This window comes from Jatropha curcas, chromosome 7 (genome assembly GCF_041381405.1).
Source record: "Jatropha curcas cultivar XTBG-Jc1 chromosome 7, XTBG_Jcur_1.0, whole genome shotgun sequence".
Taxonomy (NCBI): Eukaryota; Viridiplantae; Streptophyta; class Magnoliopsida; order Malpighiales; family Euphorbiaceae; genus Jatropha; species Jatropha curcas.
In genome coordinates, this window is record NC_143157.1 from 16,863,912 (window position 1) to 16,884,175 (window position 20,264).

Below are 20,264 nucleotides of genomic sequence, written 5' to 3' on the forward strand. Positions count from 1 at the left end.
TATTTGTTGTATAACCTCATTTAATTCTTATTAGTTTGATTTATTTCCTAATGATTTTCAGTCAAATTTATATCTTTCTCAATTTACTAAAAAATAGTGCATTAAATTTAGGATCACCTACTTAAGTGGTAATTAAAATTTTTATTACTATTTTAAGTGGTCCAATATCAATTCTCAAGAAGTTTAAATTCTTTTTGACTAGAAGTTCTAATAACTTGTTTTGGGCTTGAGCCCAACTCGCACTTTAGGTTCAGATTGAAATTGCTCGATACTTACAGCCCATACCGTCACAAATTCAGATTTTTAATTTATTAAAAATTTAAAAGTTTTAAAAATAAAAATTCGGGAGGTTTCACTTCAAGAAAAAATTTTTTAAAAAAATCTAAATATTAAAAAAATATTTTTATAAAAATTATTTGTTTGCTTTGTGTGAGTGGCTCATATACAACGTATAGACGAGTAATTTTCAAATGTCATAAGCATAAAACATGCAAGTCCCTATAGCCCTTTAAAATTGAAGGCCTGTTTGATTTAGCGTTTTTTAGCCGCCGATAACAAATAGTTGGTGATTGATAACCGGTAGTTGATAAATATTAGCATGAAAATTTTGGTAGTAATTTTTGTTAAAATGTAAAAATAACCATTATACATTTAATTGTCTATGTATACATGTTAAAGCTAAAACAAGCAGAAAGTTTTAGCCGTTCTCTTCTTTCAGACATCTTTTTTTCTTTTTTTAGAAATTTTTAGAATTTCATTTTATTTTTCTACTATATTTGATTGGATGTTGAAGATATTTTCAAAGTTTATTCATAATTACTCTAATAGTTAGGTATATACTATTTTGAGTTTGAAATTTTTAAATTTCTTTGTCTTATTTAACTATTAGTTTTAAGATAATAATTACAAATTTAATTTTTTTTCTTCTATACATCTATATTTTATATATAATATAATTTATAATTTATATTATATATAAATGTGGAAATAGGGAAGAATAATGGAATTTTTGATAATGCCCTTAATAAAATTTGAATATCCTATAATAACCTTAGTCGTGACCAATTAAAAAATTATATTTTATTAGTTGATTGAATATAAATTATTAAAATTATTTTTTAAATAAATACATATAGAAAAATAAGCATTTCAAAATTTTAAGTTTTATCTTTTTCTTAAATTTATTTTTAATAAAAAATATGATAATGACATTTGGAAATTTTCAAATTTATTTTTTAAATATTTGATTCTATTTTTATTATAATTCAAAATGTTTTATTTAGGAGAGAGATAATATATATATATATATATATATATATATATATATATATATATATATATATATATATATTTTTTTTTTATAATATCAATTTTTTTCTTTATGTTTGTATAATTTGATTGAATATATTTTTAAAAAATAAATTTTCAAATAGCATCTACATAATTAACCTTTCAAAATTTTTAAATTTTTACTTTTAAATAAAATAAATGGTTGAAAATTTTAATTTCAAAAATATATATAATATTTTATTGTTATATCTATATGTATTGAAACGTATTTATTAAGTGATATTATAAAGGCTTAATTATAAATTTAGTGCCCGGATTCTTTAAAAATTTCTATTTAAGTGCCTTAATGAAAAATATTTGCAATCAAATTTCTGAATCGATAAATATTTTTTCAACCAAATGTCTCCATCTTAGATAGCTTATTAAAAACACAAATAAGACTTGTGGAACACACTTAATGTTCAACAAATTTACTGAGTAGGACAATTAGTGGCTTGTCAAATTTGACATGTCAAACATGTCTAGGGTAAAAATCCAAGGATAAAATTGCCCTTACTCTTGTACACACCCGACTTCTCCTTCAACTTCTTAGTCCTCTCCCCTCTATCGTCATCTCCACCATTCCACCTATCATTCACGCCGTCCTCAACTCTTTCTTTATGCTGCTTTGATGATGAATATTCCTCTATGTACTCCCCATTTCCAGAGCCAAACGAATCTCTATTTCCAAAAAATGAAATTAGTGATTTAACTATTTACAGACCCCTCCAAATAAGATGTAGCCTCTGTTATCGTACTCTGTGACTGTGATTAAGCACACAGAAGAGAAGACTATGTCTCCTTTGAAACTCATTTCTTCTTTATGTGCCTCTAAAAACTATCGAACCCTAAAAGAAATATAAAAATATTTATATTCGAACATGAGAAGATTAGGAAACGAATTTGATTTTTCTTGCCTTTCAGGAATTGAAATCTGAGTCACGAAAATTGCGAGGAATTTTGGAGTTTCTCCGATCATGGCTAACGTCAACGTGCTTAGATAAATGACAATATAGTTGAGCCTATTGTAGAATTAATATACAGTTATAATGAAGTTTAGATAAATGACAATATAAATTGAACTGAGGTGTGTATATATACACACTATTGTTTATTAATTTACCATTATATTCACATTTATTTCAGATGAAATTTTATTTTAATATTATAAAAATCTAAATAATATAAGATAAAAATTGTAACCAATATTTAATATTAAGAAATAAAAACAAGTATAAATAATAAGTGAAAGTGAGCAATAACATAAAAAAATTGAACGAGTATGAATAGCAAGTATAGTTAACGTGCAATACACGTCATAAAAAGACTAGTGTAAATAATTAAAAGTGTGAATGGGACGACATTGGTTCCTAAAATATATGTGCTAAGTTTATGGATTGACAATAATTAAGGATTTTAATTTTATTGGTTGAAAATTTTATTTGTTAAAAAATAAAGTTTAATTTTGATGGGTTATGTTAATTTTCTATTTGAATCTAATTCTATTAGGAAGTTTAATCTAACTCTAAATAAAAAATTATCAAGTTTAATTCCATTCTAATTTAAGTAAAAAATAAAATAAAATATTATAACTTAAAAATTTTAATTGTTGAATGTGCGTATTATTATTATTGTTAACTATCAAAATAGAGAATTAGCCAGAATTGAGAACTAGCCCCCTGGAAGAATTAATTGGACATATATATTAAGAGAAAAATAATTATATTTGGATAAGGATAGTAGAAATCCTATGATATTTGTTAGTTAAAGTTTATTTAGGAATCTAATACTTTTTAATATATATTTATATATTATCAATAGTCTCCCCATAAAATATTGATCATTTATGTCTAACAAAAGTTATAGCTTAGTCTGAATAAGTGAGTTGTTTAAGCTCGAACGCTTGGACTATGTAAGTCCTACTCAAATCAAGTACTTATCCCAAAAGAAAATAAAAAATAATTATCAAACGAAAATAAATAATGATATAGGGTATCATTATTCAAATCTTTTCCTTCCTTTTTTTTCTTATTTTTTGAAAACTAAGTAAGAAATTTGGTGCTCGAAATCTAACTGTGGAACGCCAAATAAGATACATGTAGTTGACTAATGTCATCGTGAGTAAATTTTTGGAACATCTCTCTTCCAATAGTTTGAAAATAACTTTTTGTGTACAAGCCACATGAGAATAGTTATCAGAAATGGAACAAGATGTTAGTAGAGTATTTTTTAATTTTAAAACCATTCTACTACTTCGATACAAAGATATAATCCTAAATGTTAAGAAAGCAGACATGTTTTATGGATGAGCTTAATCACTAATTTCAAAGAAATTAATTTTTTTTTATCAACATATAAACAAGCTCAAAATTTAGTAATCATACCTATTCATATACAAAGATGTAATAGATTAATATTTTGTTAACAAAAAAAATATTCATAAACTATTCTAGAGATCCCAACTTTAATCTTCAACGGAAACAAATTTTGTGGCACTGGATTAAAACCATAATAAATTTATTTCACAAGAATGGGTTTAGGGCTTTAAGAGCATAAAACTAGAGTAATAATCAATGTTTTCGAAACCAGATCGGACCGGTTAGGCACGACCTGGTAGCTGGTCCGGTCTGATTTGATATAAAAAAAAGATGATATAAAAACCGGAAAAACTGACAAAATTGGTATGAACCCGGTTTTACTTTAACTGTGTCGTTTTTGGAAAACAAAATACTAGCCTAACTTTTATCTATTCAATGATTTCATTGCCCCAAATATTTCTTTCCTTCTCTCTGCAAATCTTTCCCATATCTCACCCCTTGTATAAATGGAAAATCTTGTTTCCCAAATTTCAAGTTTCAATTAAGATAATTTGAGTTTCAAAATTTACATATTTTGTCTTCTATCTCCTTTTTAAAATTCTTTTAGAATAAATGATAAATTTGGTGTCTCAATTTTAGATCTTTTGTCAATTTAGTGTATGAACAGAAAACTTTTCAATTGAGTGATTCAACTTTTTAAAAAAGTCAATTAAGTGTCAAAGTGATGATATGATAGCAAGAAATATGATTAAGTAATCTGTGAGCCCACAAATATCTAGTCAGTATCTTACGTGGATTGACATGACATACTTTGAGTTAGAAAAATCTAATCTAACGTTGCAAAACTAGTGAAATGACTATCATACCTTATTTATTATTCTCCCTAAGGGCCGGATTTTGAGATATTTCTCAATTTATCCGGGCTGCTTTATCAAAAATTTTTTAACAAATACTAACTGAATCTTCATGATCAAAAGAAGCAAATCAAACTTACTCATAATCCTTGTCCTCTTTTCCTCAAAAAGAATTTAAATAGTCATAAAAAGAGGTGTAGACTAAATACATGAATAGAAAACAGTAAAAGTGCTGAAAAAGATCGAAAAAACAAAAAGAACTAAAATCTTGAACAAACAAATCACTTTCTTTTATGAACAAACAAAACAAAAGAAAAAAAAAAAAAATTTATATGAAAAGAAATAAAATCTTGAATGAAGATTTAAATTTCTTGCAGAGTCAAAATGTCGGCCTTTACTCAAAACCCAACAATATACTCTTTTTCCTTTAAATCTGCACAATTAATCACTTTAATTCCCTTCAGGCTCCCATAAACCAGCAACAAAATTACTAAATTTTGATTCAAAATTTCCAAAAAACAAAACTTCCTAATTCAAAAAACAAGAAAAATTAAAATTAATATTGATTGAACAGTACTATTTTGGATCGGCAAGGTTTTTTACAAATAATGCAAACGAGATTGAACACGGCCTGTGTCGACTCAAAGAAATTGGAGTGAGAAAGCTCGGATTGCTTTTGAGCCTCCTGAAAATACTTTAGGAGAGCACCACAGTCCCAACACTTCAACCATGCTCCTGTTGTTGCTTGATCTATCGATGGCCATGGTAAAAAGAACTATAATGTTATTTCGAGAAAGGCCATGTCGTATTAAGTTTTTCTAACTCAACTATTACATGTCAGCTTATAGTATGCTGACTGAATGTTTATAGGGCCTACTAATTGCTTAATAATATTTCCGGCTACCACATTATCGGTTAACACTTAATTAGCTGTTTTTTTTTTTTTAAGGTAAACCACCCAATTGTAAACATTTTCCGTTCATATACCTAATTGACAAAAAATCAAAAGTCGATACACTAAATTTATCATTTATCCTTTCTTTTATTGTGTTTGTGAGAAAGTAGCTTATAAGTTAAGTTTTGTTGATTTATTCTATATATTTTCTATTAATTCCGGGTTTTTGCTTGGTAATTTTCTTGTGGGTTGCTCTTCCTTCTAGCCTTTTGCGAGTTTCTCCTAATTTTATTGAAGGGTTTTGCTTTATTTGCTATTTTGCTTGGTAGCTAGGTTTGTTTTTGTGTATTTGATTTTATGAGAGATGCCTCTTCATAGGACCTTTTTTTTTTTTCTTCTATACATCTATATTTTATATGTAATATAATTTATAATTTATACTATATAAAAATATGGGAATAGGGGAGAATAATTGAATTTTCGATAACGTCCTTAATAAAATTTGAATATCCTATAATAACCTTAGTCGTGATCAATTAAAAAATTATATTTTATTAGTTGATTGAATATAAGTTATTAAAATTATTTTTTGAATAAATACATATAGAAAAATAAGCATTTCAAAATTTTAAGTTTTATCTTTTTTAAATTTATTTTTAATAAAAAAATATGATAATGACATTTGGAAATTTTTAAATTTATTTTTTAAATATTTGATTCTATTTTATTATAATTCAAAATGTTTTATTTAGGAGAGAGATAAAAAATATATATATTTTTATAATATCAATTTTTTTTTTATATTTGTATAATTTAATTGGATATATTTTTAAAAAATAAATTTTCAAATAGCATCTACATAATTAACCTTTCAGAATTTTTAAAATTTTACTTTTAAATTTATTTTTAAATAAAATGAACAGTTGAAAATTTTAATTTCAAAAATATATATAATATTTTATTGTTATATCCATATGTATTGGAACGTATTTATGAAGTGATATTATAGAGGCTTAATTATAAATTTAGTGCCTGGACGCTTTAAAATTTTCTATTTAATTGTCTTAACGAAAAATGTTTGTAATCAAGTTTCTGAATCGATAAATATTTTTTTAATCTAGTGTCTCCATCTTATATGGCTTGCTAAAAACACGAATAAGACTTGTGGAACTCACTTAATGTTCAAAAAATTTACTGAGTAGGACAATTAGTGGCTTGTCAAATTTGACATGTCAAACATGTCTAGGGTAAAAATCCAAGGATAAAATTGCCCTTACTCTTGTATACACCCGACTTCTCCTTCAACTTCTTAGTCCTCTCCCCTCTATCGTCATCTCCACCATTCCACCTATCATTCACGCCGTCCTCAACTCTTTCTTTACGCTGCTTTGATGATGAATATTCCTCTATGTACTCCCCATTTCCAGAGCCAAACGAATCTCTATTTCCAAAAAAGGAAATTAGTGATTTAACTATTTACAGACCCCTCCAAATAAGATGTAGCCTCTATTATCGTTCTCTGTGATTGTGATTAAGCACACAGAAGAGAAGACTATGTCTCCTTTGAAACTCATTTCGCTGAAAAGGACAAACCAAACAATAAAAAGAAAGGATAACAAAACAAAATAAACAAATTTTCCATTCCGAAACTAAACAAATAAAGATTAAAAAAGAAAGAGAAAGAAAGAAATACTATCGTTCATTTCTATCTTCTTCTAGATCTAATTTCCCACCATTGAATTCTTCTTTCTTCTTTATGTGCCTCTGAAAACTATCGAACCCTAAAAGAAATATAAAAATATTTATATTCGAACATGAGAAGATTAGGAAACGAATTTGATTTTTCTTACCTTTCAGGAATTGAAATCTGAGTCACGGAAATTACGAGGAATTTTGGAGTTTCTCCGATCATGGCCAACGTCAACGCGCTTATCGTGATTTCACTGTTCTTCGTAATCTCTCTGATAAGCTTTATGAGAAGCGCAAGAATGCAGCTCTTGAGGTTTATTTGTCTTTCCAAGTTGAAGAAGTCGAGTGTGTAACAAGAGTAATTAAGGGCAATTTTGTTCCCGGATTTTTACCCTGAACCTGTTTGACATGTCAAATCTAACGTATCAAGCCACAAATCGTCCTACAAAGCAAATTTTTGAACATTAAGGGGGTCTCATAAGTCTTATTTGTGTTTTCAGCGAGCCACATAAGATAGAAACACCTGATTAAAAAAAATTATTAGTTCAGAATCTTGATTGCAAACATTTTGAAATATAAATTTTTGAAGAGTTCAGACACTAAATTTATAGTTGAGCCTATTGTAGAATTGATATACAGTTATGATGAATTTTAGATAAATGACGATATAAATTGAACTGAGGTGTGTATATATACACACTGTTGTTTATTAATTTACCATTATATTCACATTTATTTCAGATGAAATTTTGTTTTAATATTATAAAAATCTAAATAATATAAGACAAAAATTGTAACCAATATTTAATATTAAGAAATCAAAATAAGTATAAATAATAAGTGAAAGTGAGCAATGACATAAAAAAAATTGTACGAGTATAAATAGCAAGTATAGTCAACGTGCAATACACATCATAAAAAGACTAGTGTAAATAATTAAAAGTGTGAATGGGACGACATTGGGTTCCTAAAATATATGTCCTAAGTTTATGGATTGACAATAATTAAGGATTTTAATTTTATTGGTTGAAAATTTTATTTGTTGAAAAATAAAGTTTAATTTTGTTAGATTATGTTAATTTCCTGTTTGAATCTAAATTCTATTAGGAAGTTTAATCTAACTCTAAATAAAAAATTATCAAGTTTCATTCCATTCTAAAATAAAATATTATAACTTAAAATTTTAATTGTTGAATGTGCGTATTATTATTGTTACCTATCAGAATTGAGAATTAGTTAGAATTGAGAATTAGCCCTCTCGAAGAATTAATTGGACATATATATTAAGAGAGAAATAATTATATTTGGATAAGGATGGTAGAAATCCTATGATATTTGTTAGTTAGAGTTTATTTAGAAATCTAATATCTTTTAATATATATTTATATATTATCAGTAGTTTCCCCATAAAATATTAATTATTTATGTCCAATAAATATTATAGCTTAGTTTGAATAAGTGAGCTGTTTAAGCTCGAACACTTGGACTACGTAAGTCCTACTCAAATCAAGTACTTATCCCAAAAGAAAATAAAAATAATTATCAAACGAAAATAAATAATGATATAGGGCATCATTATTCAAATCTTTTCCTTCCTTTTCTTTCTTATTTTTTGAAAACTAAGTAAGAAATTTGGTGCTCGAAATCTAACTGTGGAACGCCAAATAAGATACATGTAGCTGACTAATGTCATCGTGAGTAAATTTTTGGAACATCTCTCTTCCAATAGTTTGAAAATAACTTTTTGTGTACAAGCTACATGAGAATAGTTTTCAAAAATGGAACAAGATGTTAGTAGAGTATTTTTTTTTTTAAATTTTAAAACCATTCACTACTTCGATACAAAGATATAATCCTAAATGTTAAGAAAGCAGACATGTTTTATGGATGAGCTTAATCACTAATTTCAAAGAAATTAATTTTTTTTATCAACATATAAACAAACTCAAAATTTAGTAATCATACCTGATGTAATAGATTAATATTTTGTGAACAAAAAAAAAATATTGATAAACTATTCTAGAGATCCCAACTTTAATCTTCAATGGAAACAAATTTTGTGGCATTGGATTAAAACCTTAATAAATTTATTGCACAAGAATGGGTTTAGGGCTTTAAGAGCATAAAACTAGAGTAATAATCAATATTTTCGAAACCGGATCGGACCGGTTAGGCACGACCCAGTAGCTGGTCCGGTTTGATTTGATATAAAAAAACGGATGATATAAAAACCGGATCAAACCGGAAAAACCGACAAAATCGGTATGAACCCGGTTTTACTTTAACTGTGTCGTTTTTTGAAAACAAAATACTAGCCTAACTTTTATCTATTCAATGATTTCATTGCCCCAAATATTTCTTTCCTTCTCTCTGCAAATCTTTCCCATATCTCACCCCTTGTATAAATGGAAAATCTTGTTTCCCAAATTTCAAGTTTCAATTAAGATAATTTGAGTTTCAAAATTTACATATTTTGTCTTCTATCTCCTTTTTAAAATTCTTTTAGAATAAATGATAAATTTGGTGTCTCAATTTTAGATCTTTTGTCAATTTGGTGTATGAACAGAAAACTTTTCAATTGAGTGATTCAACTTTTTAAAAAAGTCAATTAAGTGTCAAAGTGATGATATGATAGTCGGAAATATGATTAAACAATTTGTGAATCCACAAATATCTAGTCAGTATCCGACGTAGATTGACATGACATACTTGAGTTAGAAAAACCTAATCTAACGTGGCAAAACTAGTGAAATGACTATCATACCTTATTTATTATTCTCCCTTAGGGCCGGATTTTGAGATATTTCTCAATTTATCAGGGCTGCTTTATCAAAAACCCAACAATATACTCTTTTTCCTTTAAATCTGCACAATTAATCACTTTAATTCCTTTCAAGGTCCCAATCCCATAAACCAGCAACAAAATTACTAAATTTTGATTCATAATTTCCAAAAAACAAAACTTCCTAATTCAAAAAACAAGAAAAATTAAAATTAATATTGATTGAACAGTACTATTTTGGATCGGCAAGGTTTTTTACAAATAATGCAAACGAGATTGAGCACGGCCTGTGCCGACTCAAAGAAATTAGAGTGAGAAAGCTCGGGATGCTTTTGAGCCTCCTGAAAATACTTTAGGAGAGCACCACAGTCCCAACACTTCAACGATGCTTCTGTTGTTGCGTGATCTATCGATGGCCATGGTAAAAAGAACTATAATGTTATTTTGAGAAAGGTCATGTCGTATTAAGTTTTTCTAACTCAACTATTACATGTCAGCTTATAGGATGCAAACTGAATATTTATAGGCCTACCAATTGCTTAATAATATTTCCGGCTACCACATTATCGGTTAACACTTAATTAGCTGTTTTTTTTTTTTTTTAAGGTAAACCACCCAATTGTAAACATTTTCCGTTCATATACTTAATTGACAAAAAATCAAAAGTCGATACACTAAATTTATCATTTATCCTTTCTTTTATTGTGTTTGTGAGAAAATAGCTTATAAGTTAAGTTTTGTTGATTTATTCTATTTATTTTCTATTAATTCCGGGTTTTTGCATGGTAATTTTCTTGTGGGTTGCTCTTCCTTCTAGCCTTTTGCGAGTTTCTCCTAATTTTATTGAAGGGTTTTGCTTTATTTGCTATTTTGCTTGGTAGCTAGGTTTGTTTTTGTGTATTTGATTTTATGAGAGATGCCTCTTCATAGGACCTTTTTTTTTTCTTCTATACATCTATATTTTATATGTAATATAATTTATAATTTATACTATATAAAAATATGGGAATAGGGGAGAATAATTGAATTTTCGATAACGTCCTTAAACTTTATGTGGATTCTTTGAGACATGATATAACACTAACTTCAAGAAAATTACGAGTATAATTCATGAGGACCCTCCGATGATTGTTGATTTGGATTCCATTAAAGACGACAGTGTTTATGTCGGTTGCAATTACTTAGGTTTCAATTTTGTGGTCAAGGAGGATGCACTTGACGTGTGATCATCACGAGTATCCGACACCGTTTTTGGTACCAGATCTATTTTCTTTTTTTTGCCCCTTTCATCCTCAATAAGTCACTGTAATGTCTTATGTTACAGTTCCCTCTCTGGACACAGCCGTAATATGTAATTTAACGTGGCTGTCTTTGTTTGTTTCTTGCTTTTTTTTGGGAAATATAATTGGAATATATGTTGCTTATAAGCTACATCTCATTTATCAGATATTAAATAAACAAAAAAATTTTACTCTTGGGTACAAGACCAAGAATTGTTATAAGAAGACTTTCAGTAACTTCATAAATAACAAAGTCTGTTCTCCCGTTACTGTTGCACGTTTTGGGTAAAACAAGGACCTTTCCGGTGGATGATGAAATTACACTGACTGCACTGCAGAGCCAAGTCCTCGTCAAAAGGCTCAGCGCAGTGATCACATGGCGGGTAGAACTTTCTCTTCTTGACCAAGATAAAAGGTTTCTGGACTAAAGTGAGACCATGGGAATGGATTCCACTAAGTGAATAAGCACTATTTCTGTCAAACTTGATATATGGGTGCCTTCCAAGAACACATTCAGGGTGAATAGAAATGTCACATTCTTCACACCCATAAAACCAGGGTGCATAGTTGAAGACATAAGTCCCAGGGTCTATTCTCATCTCGCATACCTCACAGTAATGGTCAAACGACCTGTCGCTAACAAAATCATATGTAAGCTTAAGAGGATGCTTCTCATCAAATCTGTGCCTAACTGAGATTGGTAGAGTAGCACATTTAAAGTCTAAACAGAAGTTGCAATCTTCACACTCAAAATAGCTGAACTTGGTTTCATAGCAAGCACTGCAATGACAGCTATAGCTTCTTTTGCTGAGTACTAGGCGAAGAAGGTGGTCATGGCCGTGGTGCTTAAGAGTTGTTGATATAATAGCAGAACATCTAATATCAAGGTAGAAATCACATTTCTCACAATGGTAGGAAAATCCATGGCAATATTGCTCACAAGCATTACATTTGAACAACCCATCAAAGCTATATGCTTTTAAGAGAAGAGTAAGCGAGTGCCGGTGAAGTGGGTGTTTTATCTTAGTAGACAATTCAGAGCATCCTTGTGCAGAAACATGTCACATTGTAGACAACCATAGGTTATTGAAGCAGACGATAATGGTAACATACACCCAACACAACGTTTCTTGTTGTTAACCTGATCAATAATGGCCAACCCATGTTCATGACTAAACTGTTTGTTCTCTGTAACTAGTTGTTCGTCTGCATCATCATCACTAGTTGATTTTATAGATAAATCTCCAAGCGTATCAGTACCAAGTTTGTGAGTTTCATCTTCAACCCCAATTAAATGTGTGCTTGCGCAATCGACATGAACAACATAATCGCAGAGAGAACAATAATAACCACCATGGTCTAAGTTCATTTCAATTTGACAAATTCCACAAGATTGATCTGTGGATTCACTATTCTGAAGGAAATAGAAGTGGGTTATCACATGTCTATGCTCTGTTATTCTAATAGCTTTAGGTCGTGAAATGCATTCTTTATGAACCATAATTTGACACATAATACAGATATAAGGAGATTGAGTCCCTTCGTTCCCACAAGTATCACAAGTGAAATTAATTGACTTCATCAAGTGAAAGAATTGATGCTCGTAATTACCTGTAGGTGTACCAGAAACACATGGCTTCAAGGCACAATCGATGTCGAGATCGAATTGGCATAGAGAACAATTGTAGACCATGTTGTCTAAAGATCTCCTGCACAGATCACAAAAGCCTCGTCCTGAAGAATATGGCTGGACCATTAAGAGAGTGAGAGGGTGTTTCCTGTGCAAGGGATGGTTGATCTCTCGAGGTAGCTCTGCACAGGCTTTATGGAGGAAGAAGCTGCATTTGAAACAATTGTAACTAGGACCTGATATTAGCTGCTTGCACCCACAACAAACATTGTTGTTTTCGTCATTTATTTCTTCTTCATTATAGATCAAATTATGAATATGGCTGAAATGTTCAAGCTCCATATCCTCCTCTGTAAAACTCTCTCTCTCCTTTTCCTTGTTCTTCCCAGATCTCCTCTCCATTTTCTTTCCTTCCCCTTTTTCCTTTTTTTATTTCTTTTCTCCATCCTGACACGCAGACTGTCTAGTAATAACTTCATTTATTATTATTATTATTATTATTATTATTATTATTATTATTATCCAAAAATCTTATACCAACCATAACTTTCACACCAGAAGTTCAATTACGCAGTAATTCTTGCATCCCATTTTATTTTATTATTATTATTTTTTAATGTTCTAAAAATATTTACAAGATTTCTAAATATATATATATATATAAATAATTATTTTTCTTATAATAATCTTTAAAATTCATCGTTAAATGAAGAAATTTTACTACTATCTTAGTGAATTAAGTATGAAAAAGGACAAAATAACTTTTATTAATTAAATTCTTAATATACTTTGTTTTGTCAAACTATAAAAAAAAATAGAATGAAGGGAATATTTGACAAAATTGAATAATATTTTATTTATTTTCTATTGAATTGGGCTGTTTTGATTTTAGTATTTTTAAAATATAGTGTGGACTAAATTAATTAATGCACAACCTCTCAATAATACTTGAGTTGTTTTTGGAATGATAAATTTTAAATTCAAATCACGGTCAGAAGTGAATTTAAATTTTAAAACAAGTTAATAATAAAGTTAACAAACAATTCAAAAGGTCACAGTTCGTTTTTAATATATATATATACCAAATTTATTATTAGTGAGAGTACATACAACCGACAATTTAAAAGAGCCAAACGCATATTTGGACCTAGTATTAAATATATGCATTTGGCCAATTTAAAAGTTCTGCTTGTGTATTAAATATATGCACATACATGACCTGAAACCAATAAACAAAAATGTTGAACAAAGTGAAGTGATAGATTCCCTGAGTTATGGGTTTATTTTCACTCATTATCCCTTAATTATATTTTATATTTTTAATTATCCCTATATTTCAATTTATTATTTAAAATACCTAAATTACTATTTAAATAACATAAAAGTTTTTTCACCAGTTATGCGGTAAACAGCCGGTAATTTTGCTGACATGTACATGTTTTTTAACAAAAAAATTTCATATATGATTTTTTAATAATTTTTTTCTCTCCCACCTTGTAATTTTCTCTCTCCTCTGTTCCCTCTTTCTCTCTCTTGTTTGCCGCTCACTCCATTCCTCTTCTCCATTGTACGATCACAGCTCCTCCCCACAGCACCGCAATCCCATTTTTATTATTTCATGGTCAAGAAGCAACACCAAGCCACCAAACACCAACCAAACCCTTCTCTCTCTCTCTCTCTCTCTCTCTCTCTCTCTCTCTCTCTCTCTATCTTGTTTCTGATCCAAACATCTTTTCCTCCATTAATGGTGTCTTATAGAGCATTCAATCCTGAAAATGTACACTTCATTTCTCTCTCTAAAAAAATATAAAAATTCAATACCACTCTCCTTCTTGATCTTCATGTTTGTATAGATCTTGTAGTTCTCTTTATATATTTGAAATCAAATTAAGCTCTCATGTCAAATTCCAGTGCAATTTTTGCATAATTTATTAATCTTTTTCTTACAACTTACAATCTTTAAAGCTCTCAAATGAAATCTTCTCCATCAGACGGATGACCATGGTGCTTGGGAGGATTTCCCTTTTTTTTGTAATTTTTAAATTTTTTTAATTTATTGGGTTAGTTTTTCAAATTAAAGATAACTATTATAAAAAAAATTATACCGTGGATTTTCACTTCATATAATTGTGGTTTATGCTTCCATTTTGCCTTTGTTATTTCTTTTGTGACCTTTAGCTTCTTACTATGTAATTTTTATCTAATATTTTTTCTCCCTTCGGTATCACTTTTTTTATGTATGGAGAAAGCTTTTTTAAAGTAGGTTTTCCTAAGGTTTTATTTTCCTTTTTTTCATAAATAATTTACTACTTGTTTTGGAGTTGTGCTAATGTTATCTAATCTATTTTTAGTTTCATAGCTTTAAAAAATCTGAAAAGAACAGAGATGAACTAGAGCAAGGAGAGAACATGAGCTCAGATTGGAGATCAGCGTTTTACTTTTTCTGGCAAGAGAGAGAAAGAGATGGGTAGAGGAGAGATGGGAGAGAAAAATAAAATTTAAATGGAGATAACATTATTAAAAAAAAATATGATGTGGCATTTTGAAAGTAATTATTTGCTGACTAAGTAATTTCATGTCAGCATTTCACCTGCAGTTGACTGGAAAACTGGTAAGAAGACTTATGAGTTATTTCAATAAAAGTTCATGTATTTTTAAATTACGAATTGAAGTATAAAGACAATTAAGAAATGAGAAGTATATTTGAGGGACGATGGGTGAAAATAAGCCTTGAGTTATGTGTTTAATATCTAGGGTAAAATACAGTTTGTACTTAATTATATTCTAATTAATATTTTTTGTCCATTTATTTTCGAGAACTTATCATGATGTTTCTAAGGTTTGTTAAATTCTTTATTGGCTCCTTCCCTCTAAAAAATCAGCACCGTAAAGTTAGTTAAGTATTTTTTTGGATGGAATATGTTTATTTTTTAGATGAAAAATTCTATATTAACGACTTAAAAGTAATTTTTCAAAATAGAGTGAGGAAAGTGTGAATTAGAATATAATTTAGGAATCCAAATATATTTTACTCTTATATTTATATTATGTTATTTAGATAATATAAAATAATATAAGATATTAGGTAGTATTAATTTAAATCTGCAAAGAGATTTTTCTTTTTTTTTTTTTTTTGAATAAGAATGATGATTATATATTAAGAGGATCAAAAAACAAAACATTCTGAATAATTGCTGGAGGGACAGGACCCCACTCCATCAAACCAAACAAAGAATTAGCCCTTGACAACAAATGGGCACAAGGGTTCACTGATTTTTTTAGCAAATAGCAAAGCTATAGCACTGAACTCTTTAAGAAGAGTTCTACACTCATTAAGCAAAATACCAAAACAGGAACAATCAGAAACTAAAGTGCATAAAGCTTGGATGACCACCAGACAGTCACTCTCAACTTCCAAACTTTCCAACAAACCTTTATTCTTTAACCAGCTTAAGGCCTCACGGAAACTCAACAACTCAGCCATAGTTGCATTCATGACACCTTCCATAACCATGCTGCCACCTCCCTTTCATCGACCTTGTCATCCTACAACAGCCACCTAAACCTACTCTATGCGGTACAACATCCTATGCTGTATCGAAATTAAGTTTACATAGGCCCACTTTCGAAGCACACCACTTCACAGGAAATGCCAACTGACCTTGAAAGCCTCCATGGTGCTAACTTGTCTGCGCCATTTGCCATTCATCCATGATATGCCTAGCTCTTCTTATAATGATCGAGGATGGAACCTGTTTTTGAGCCCATACCATCTGATTTTGATTCCACCACAACTCCCATGCTAAAGTAAATGCTAGGCCCCATTTGTCCTTAGACACATTAATGAGAATCGACTCCAACCACCCAGATACAGAAGTAACTCTCGTTCACCACCCCAGGTTAGATTGGCTCCATGTGGCTTGAGCTATTGGACATAATCAGACAACATTAAGTGTCGTCTCCTCATCCACCCCACACAAAGGGCATGTAGTGTTCATGTCTACATGGAGAGCTTTCAAATATACCAGGACAGGCAGACATCCTGACACCACCCTCCAAACAAAATTTCTGATCTTTCCAGCTATACCACAGCTCCACACAGCCTTCCAAAGCCGTTCATGAATAGGAGAATGATAATTTTTCTCCCTATATAGAATCTGATAATCGCTTCGAATAGAATAGCTACCTTTCGTTCCCCACCACCAAAACTAGGACTATTCAAAATCCATAGCACTCAACAGAATTTGTCTAATAATATTACACTCATGAGGAGAGAACAACATTGACAGAGCTTCATTGTCCCATATCCATCGCCCATGGCTAAACAGGTTCGAAACCATCATGTCTTCTATACTTGTGTTGTTCGATGATTGCACATAGGGAGCAGTTATATTGATTCTTTAAACATTCTGTGGATACAGTGAATGGCATTGATTCTTTGAGACATGATATAACACTAACTTGAAGAAAATTACAAGTATAATTCATGAGGACCCTCCGATGATTGTTGATTTGGATTCCATTAAAGACGACAGTGTTTATGTCGGTTGCAATTACTTTGGTTTCAATTTTGTGGTCAAGGAGGAAGCACTTGACGTGTGATGATCACGAGTATCCGACACCGTTTTGGTACCAGATCTTTTTTCTTTTTTTTGCCCCTTTCGTCCTCAATAAGTCACTGTAATGTCTTATGTTACAGTTCCCTCTCTGGACACAGCCGTAATATGTAATTTAACGTGGCTGTCTTTGTTTGTTTCTTGCTTTTTTTTGGGAAATATAATTGGAATATATGTTGCTTATAAGCTACATCTCATTTATCAGATATTAAATAAACAAAAAAATTTTACTCTTGGGTACAAGACCAAGAATTGTTATAAGAAGACTTTCAGTAACTTCATAAATAACAAAGTCTGTTCTCCCGTTACTGTTGCACGTTTTGGGTAAAACAAGGACCTTTCCGGTGGATGATGAAATTACACTGACTGCACTGCAGAGCCAAGTCCTCGTCAAAAGGCTCAGCGCAGTGATCACATGGCGGGTAGAACTTTCTCTTCTTGACCAAGATAAAAGGTTTCTGGACTAAAGTGAGACCATGTGAATGGATTCCACTAAGTGAATAAGCACTACTTCTGTCAAACTTGATATATGGGTACCTTCCAAGAACACATTCAGGGTGAATAGAAATGTCACATTCTTTACACCCATAAAACCAGGGTGCATAGTTGGAGACATAAGTCCCAGGGTCTATTCTCATCTCGCATACCTCACAGTAATGGTCAAACGACCTGTCGCTAACAAAATCATATGTAAGCTTAAGAGGATGCTTCTCATCAAATCTGTGTCTAACTGAGATTGGTAGAGTAGCACATTTCAAGTCTAAACAGAAGTTGCAATCTTCACACTCAAAATAGCTGAACTTGGTTTCATAGCAAGCACTACAATGACAGCTATATGTCACGGGCATAGAGTCTCGCGCAGCACTGCGCTTGTGCGGCGCCCCGAGAGCCCTCCCGCTTGGCTCCGAGGCAAGCCTTGCCATATCGTACCGAACTGGTTTTGCCCTGCCATGGGCTCATCAGGAGAGCGGCCCAGCTCTCGACCAGTTGTGCCCGAGCGGAACACTACCCCGCCTGCATGCAGACTTTGCATGGGGTAATGGACCACTGGGGCAGAACGCCTTAATCCGCTAAGCCGCCCCAACCCACGCAGGTTGAAACGCAGCTAGGTACGCTCTTCACATGCGGCCTTACACGGTTACGGAATTTGTCCGTAACATATAGCTTCTTTTGCTGAGTACTAGGCGAAGAAGGTGGTCATGCCCATGGTGCTTAAGAGTTGATATAATAGCATAACATCTAATATCAAGGTAGAAATCACATTTCTCACAATGGTAGCAAAATCCATGGCAATATTGCTCACAAGCATTACATTTGAACAACCCATCAAAGCTATATGCTTTTAAGAGAAGAGTAAGCGAGTGCCGGTGAAGTGGGTGTTTTATCTTAGTAGACAATTCAGAGCATTCCTTGTGCAGAAACATGTCACATTATAGACAACCATAGGTTATTGAAGCAGACGACAATGGTAACATACACCCAACACAACGTTTCTTGTTGTTAACCTGATCAATAATGGCCAAACCATGTTCATGACTGAACTGTTTGTTCTCTGCAACTAGTTGTTCGTCTGCATCATCATCACTAGTTGATTTTATAGATAAATCTCCAAGAGCATCAGTACCAAGTTTGTGAGTTTCATCTTCAACCCCAATTAAATGTTTTCTTGCGCAATCGACATGAACAACATAATCGCAGAGAGAACAATAATAACCACCATGGTCTAAGTTCATTTCAATTTAACAAATTCCACAAGATTGATCTGTGGATTCACTATTCTGAAGGAAATAGAAGTGGGTTATTACATGTTTATGCTCTGTTATTCTAATAGCTTTAGGTCGTGAAATGCATTCTTTATGAACCATAATTTGACACATAATACAGATATAAGGAGATTGAGTCCCTTCGTTCCCACAAGCATCACAAGTGAAATTAATTGACTTCAACAAGTGAAAGAATTGATGCTCGTAATTACCTGTAAGTGTACCAGAAACACATGGCTTCAAGGCACAATCGATGTCGAGATCGAATTGGCATAGAGAACAATTGTAGACCATGTTGTTTAAAGATCTACTGCACAGATCACAAACGCCCCGTCCTGAAGAATATGGCTGGACCATTAAGAGAGTGAGAGGGTGTTTCCTGTGCAAGGGATGGTTGATCTCTCTAGGTAGCTCTGCACAGGCTTTGTGGAGGAAGAAGCTGCATTTGAAACAATTGTAACTAGGACCTGATATTAGCTGCTTGCACCCACAACAAACATTGTTGTTTTCGTCATTTATTTCTTCTTCATTATAGATCAAATTATGAATATGGCTGAAATGTTCAAGCTCCATATCCTCCTCTGTAAAACTCTCTCTCTCTCCTTTTCCTTGTTCTTCCCAGATTTCCTCTCCATTTTCTTTCCTTCCCCTTTTTCCTTTTTTTATTCCTTTTCTCCATCCTGACACGTGGACCGTCTAGTAATAACTTCATTTATTATTATTATTATTATCCAAAAAATCTTATACCACGCGTAACTCGCAGACCCAGAAATTCAAATAAATAATACTCCATCAATTCTATTTTATTTGATTGTTATTATATTTTGAATGTTTTAAAATATTTGTAAAGTTTCTAAATATATATATGTATATATAAATATTTTTTTATAATAATTTTTATGATTCTTTATTAAATGAAGAATTTTTACTAATATTTTAATGAGTTAAAGGGTAAAAAAAGGTAAAATAATTTTTGTTAACTAAATTCTTAATATGTGTGTTTTGTCAAACTATGCAAACAAAATGGGACGAAAGGAATATTTGACAAAATTGAATAATATTTGATTTATTTTCTATTGAATTGGGCTATTTTGATTTAAGTATTTTT

The 20,264-nt window shown here is 30.9% G+C and overlaps 1 non-coding gene and 2 pseudogenes across 1 annotated transcript; 1 reads left to right on the forward strand and 2 right to left on the reverse strand.

Moving 5' to 3' along the window:
• Positions 1-11,288: 11,288 nt before the first annotated feature.
• On the reverse strand, positions 11,289-13,229 carry LOC149494800 (uncharacterized; annotated as a pseudogene).
• Positions 13,230-17,193: 3,964 nt separating this feature from the next.
• On the forward strand, positions 17,194-17,271 carry LOC119371602 (small nucleolar RNA R66). Its single transcript, XR_005179232.1, has one exon. It is a non-coding gene; the product is annotated as a small nucleolar RNA R66 (small nucleolar RNA).
• A 302-nt stretch (positions 17,272-17,573) lies between these two features.
• On the reverse strand, positions 17,574-19,840 carry LOC105629588 (uncharacterized; annotated as a pseudogene).
• Between the last annotated feature and the right edge of the window lie 424 nt (positions 19,841-20,264).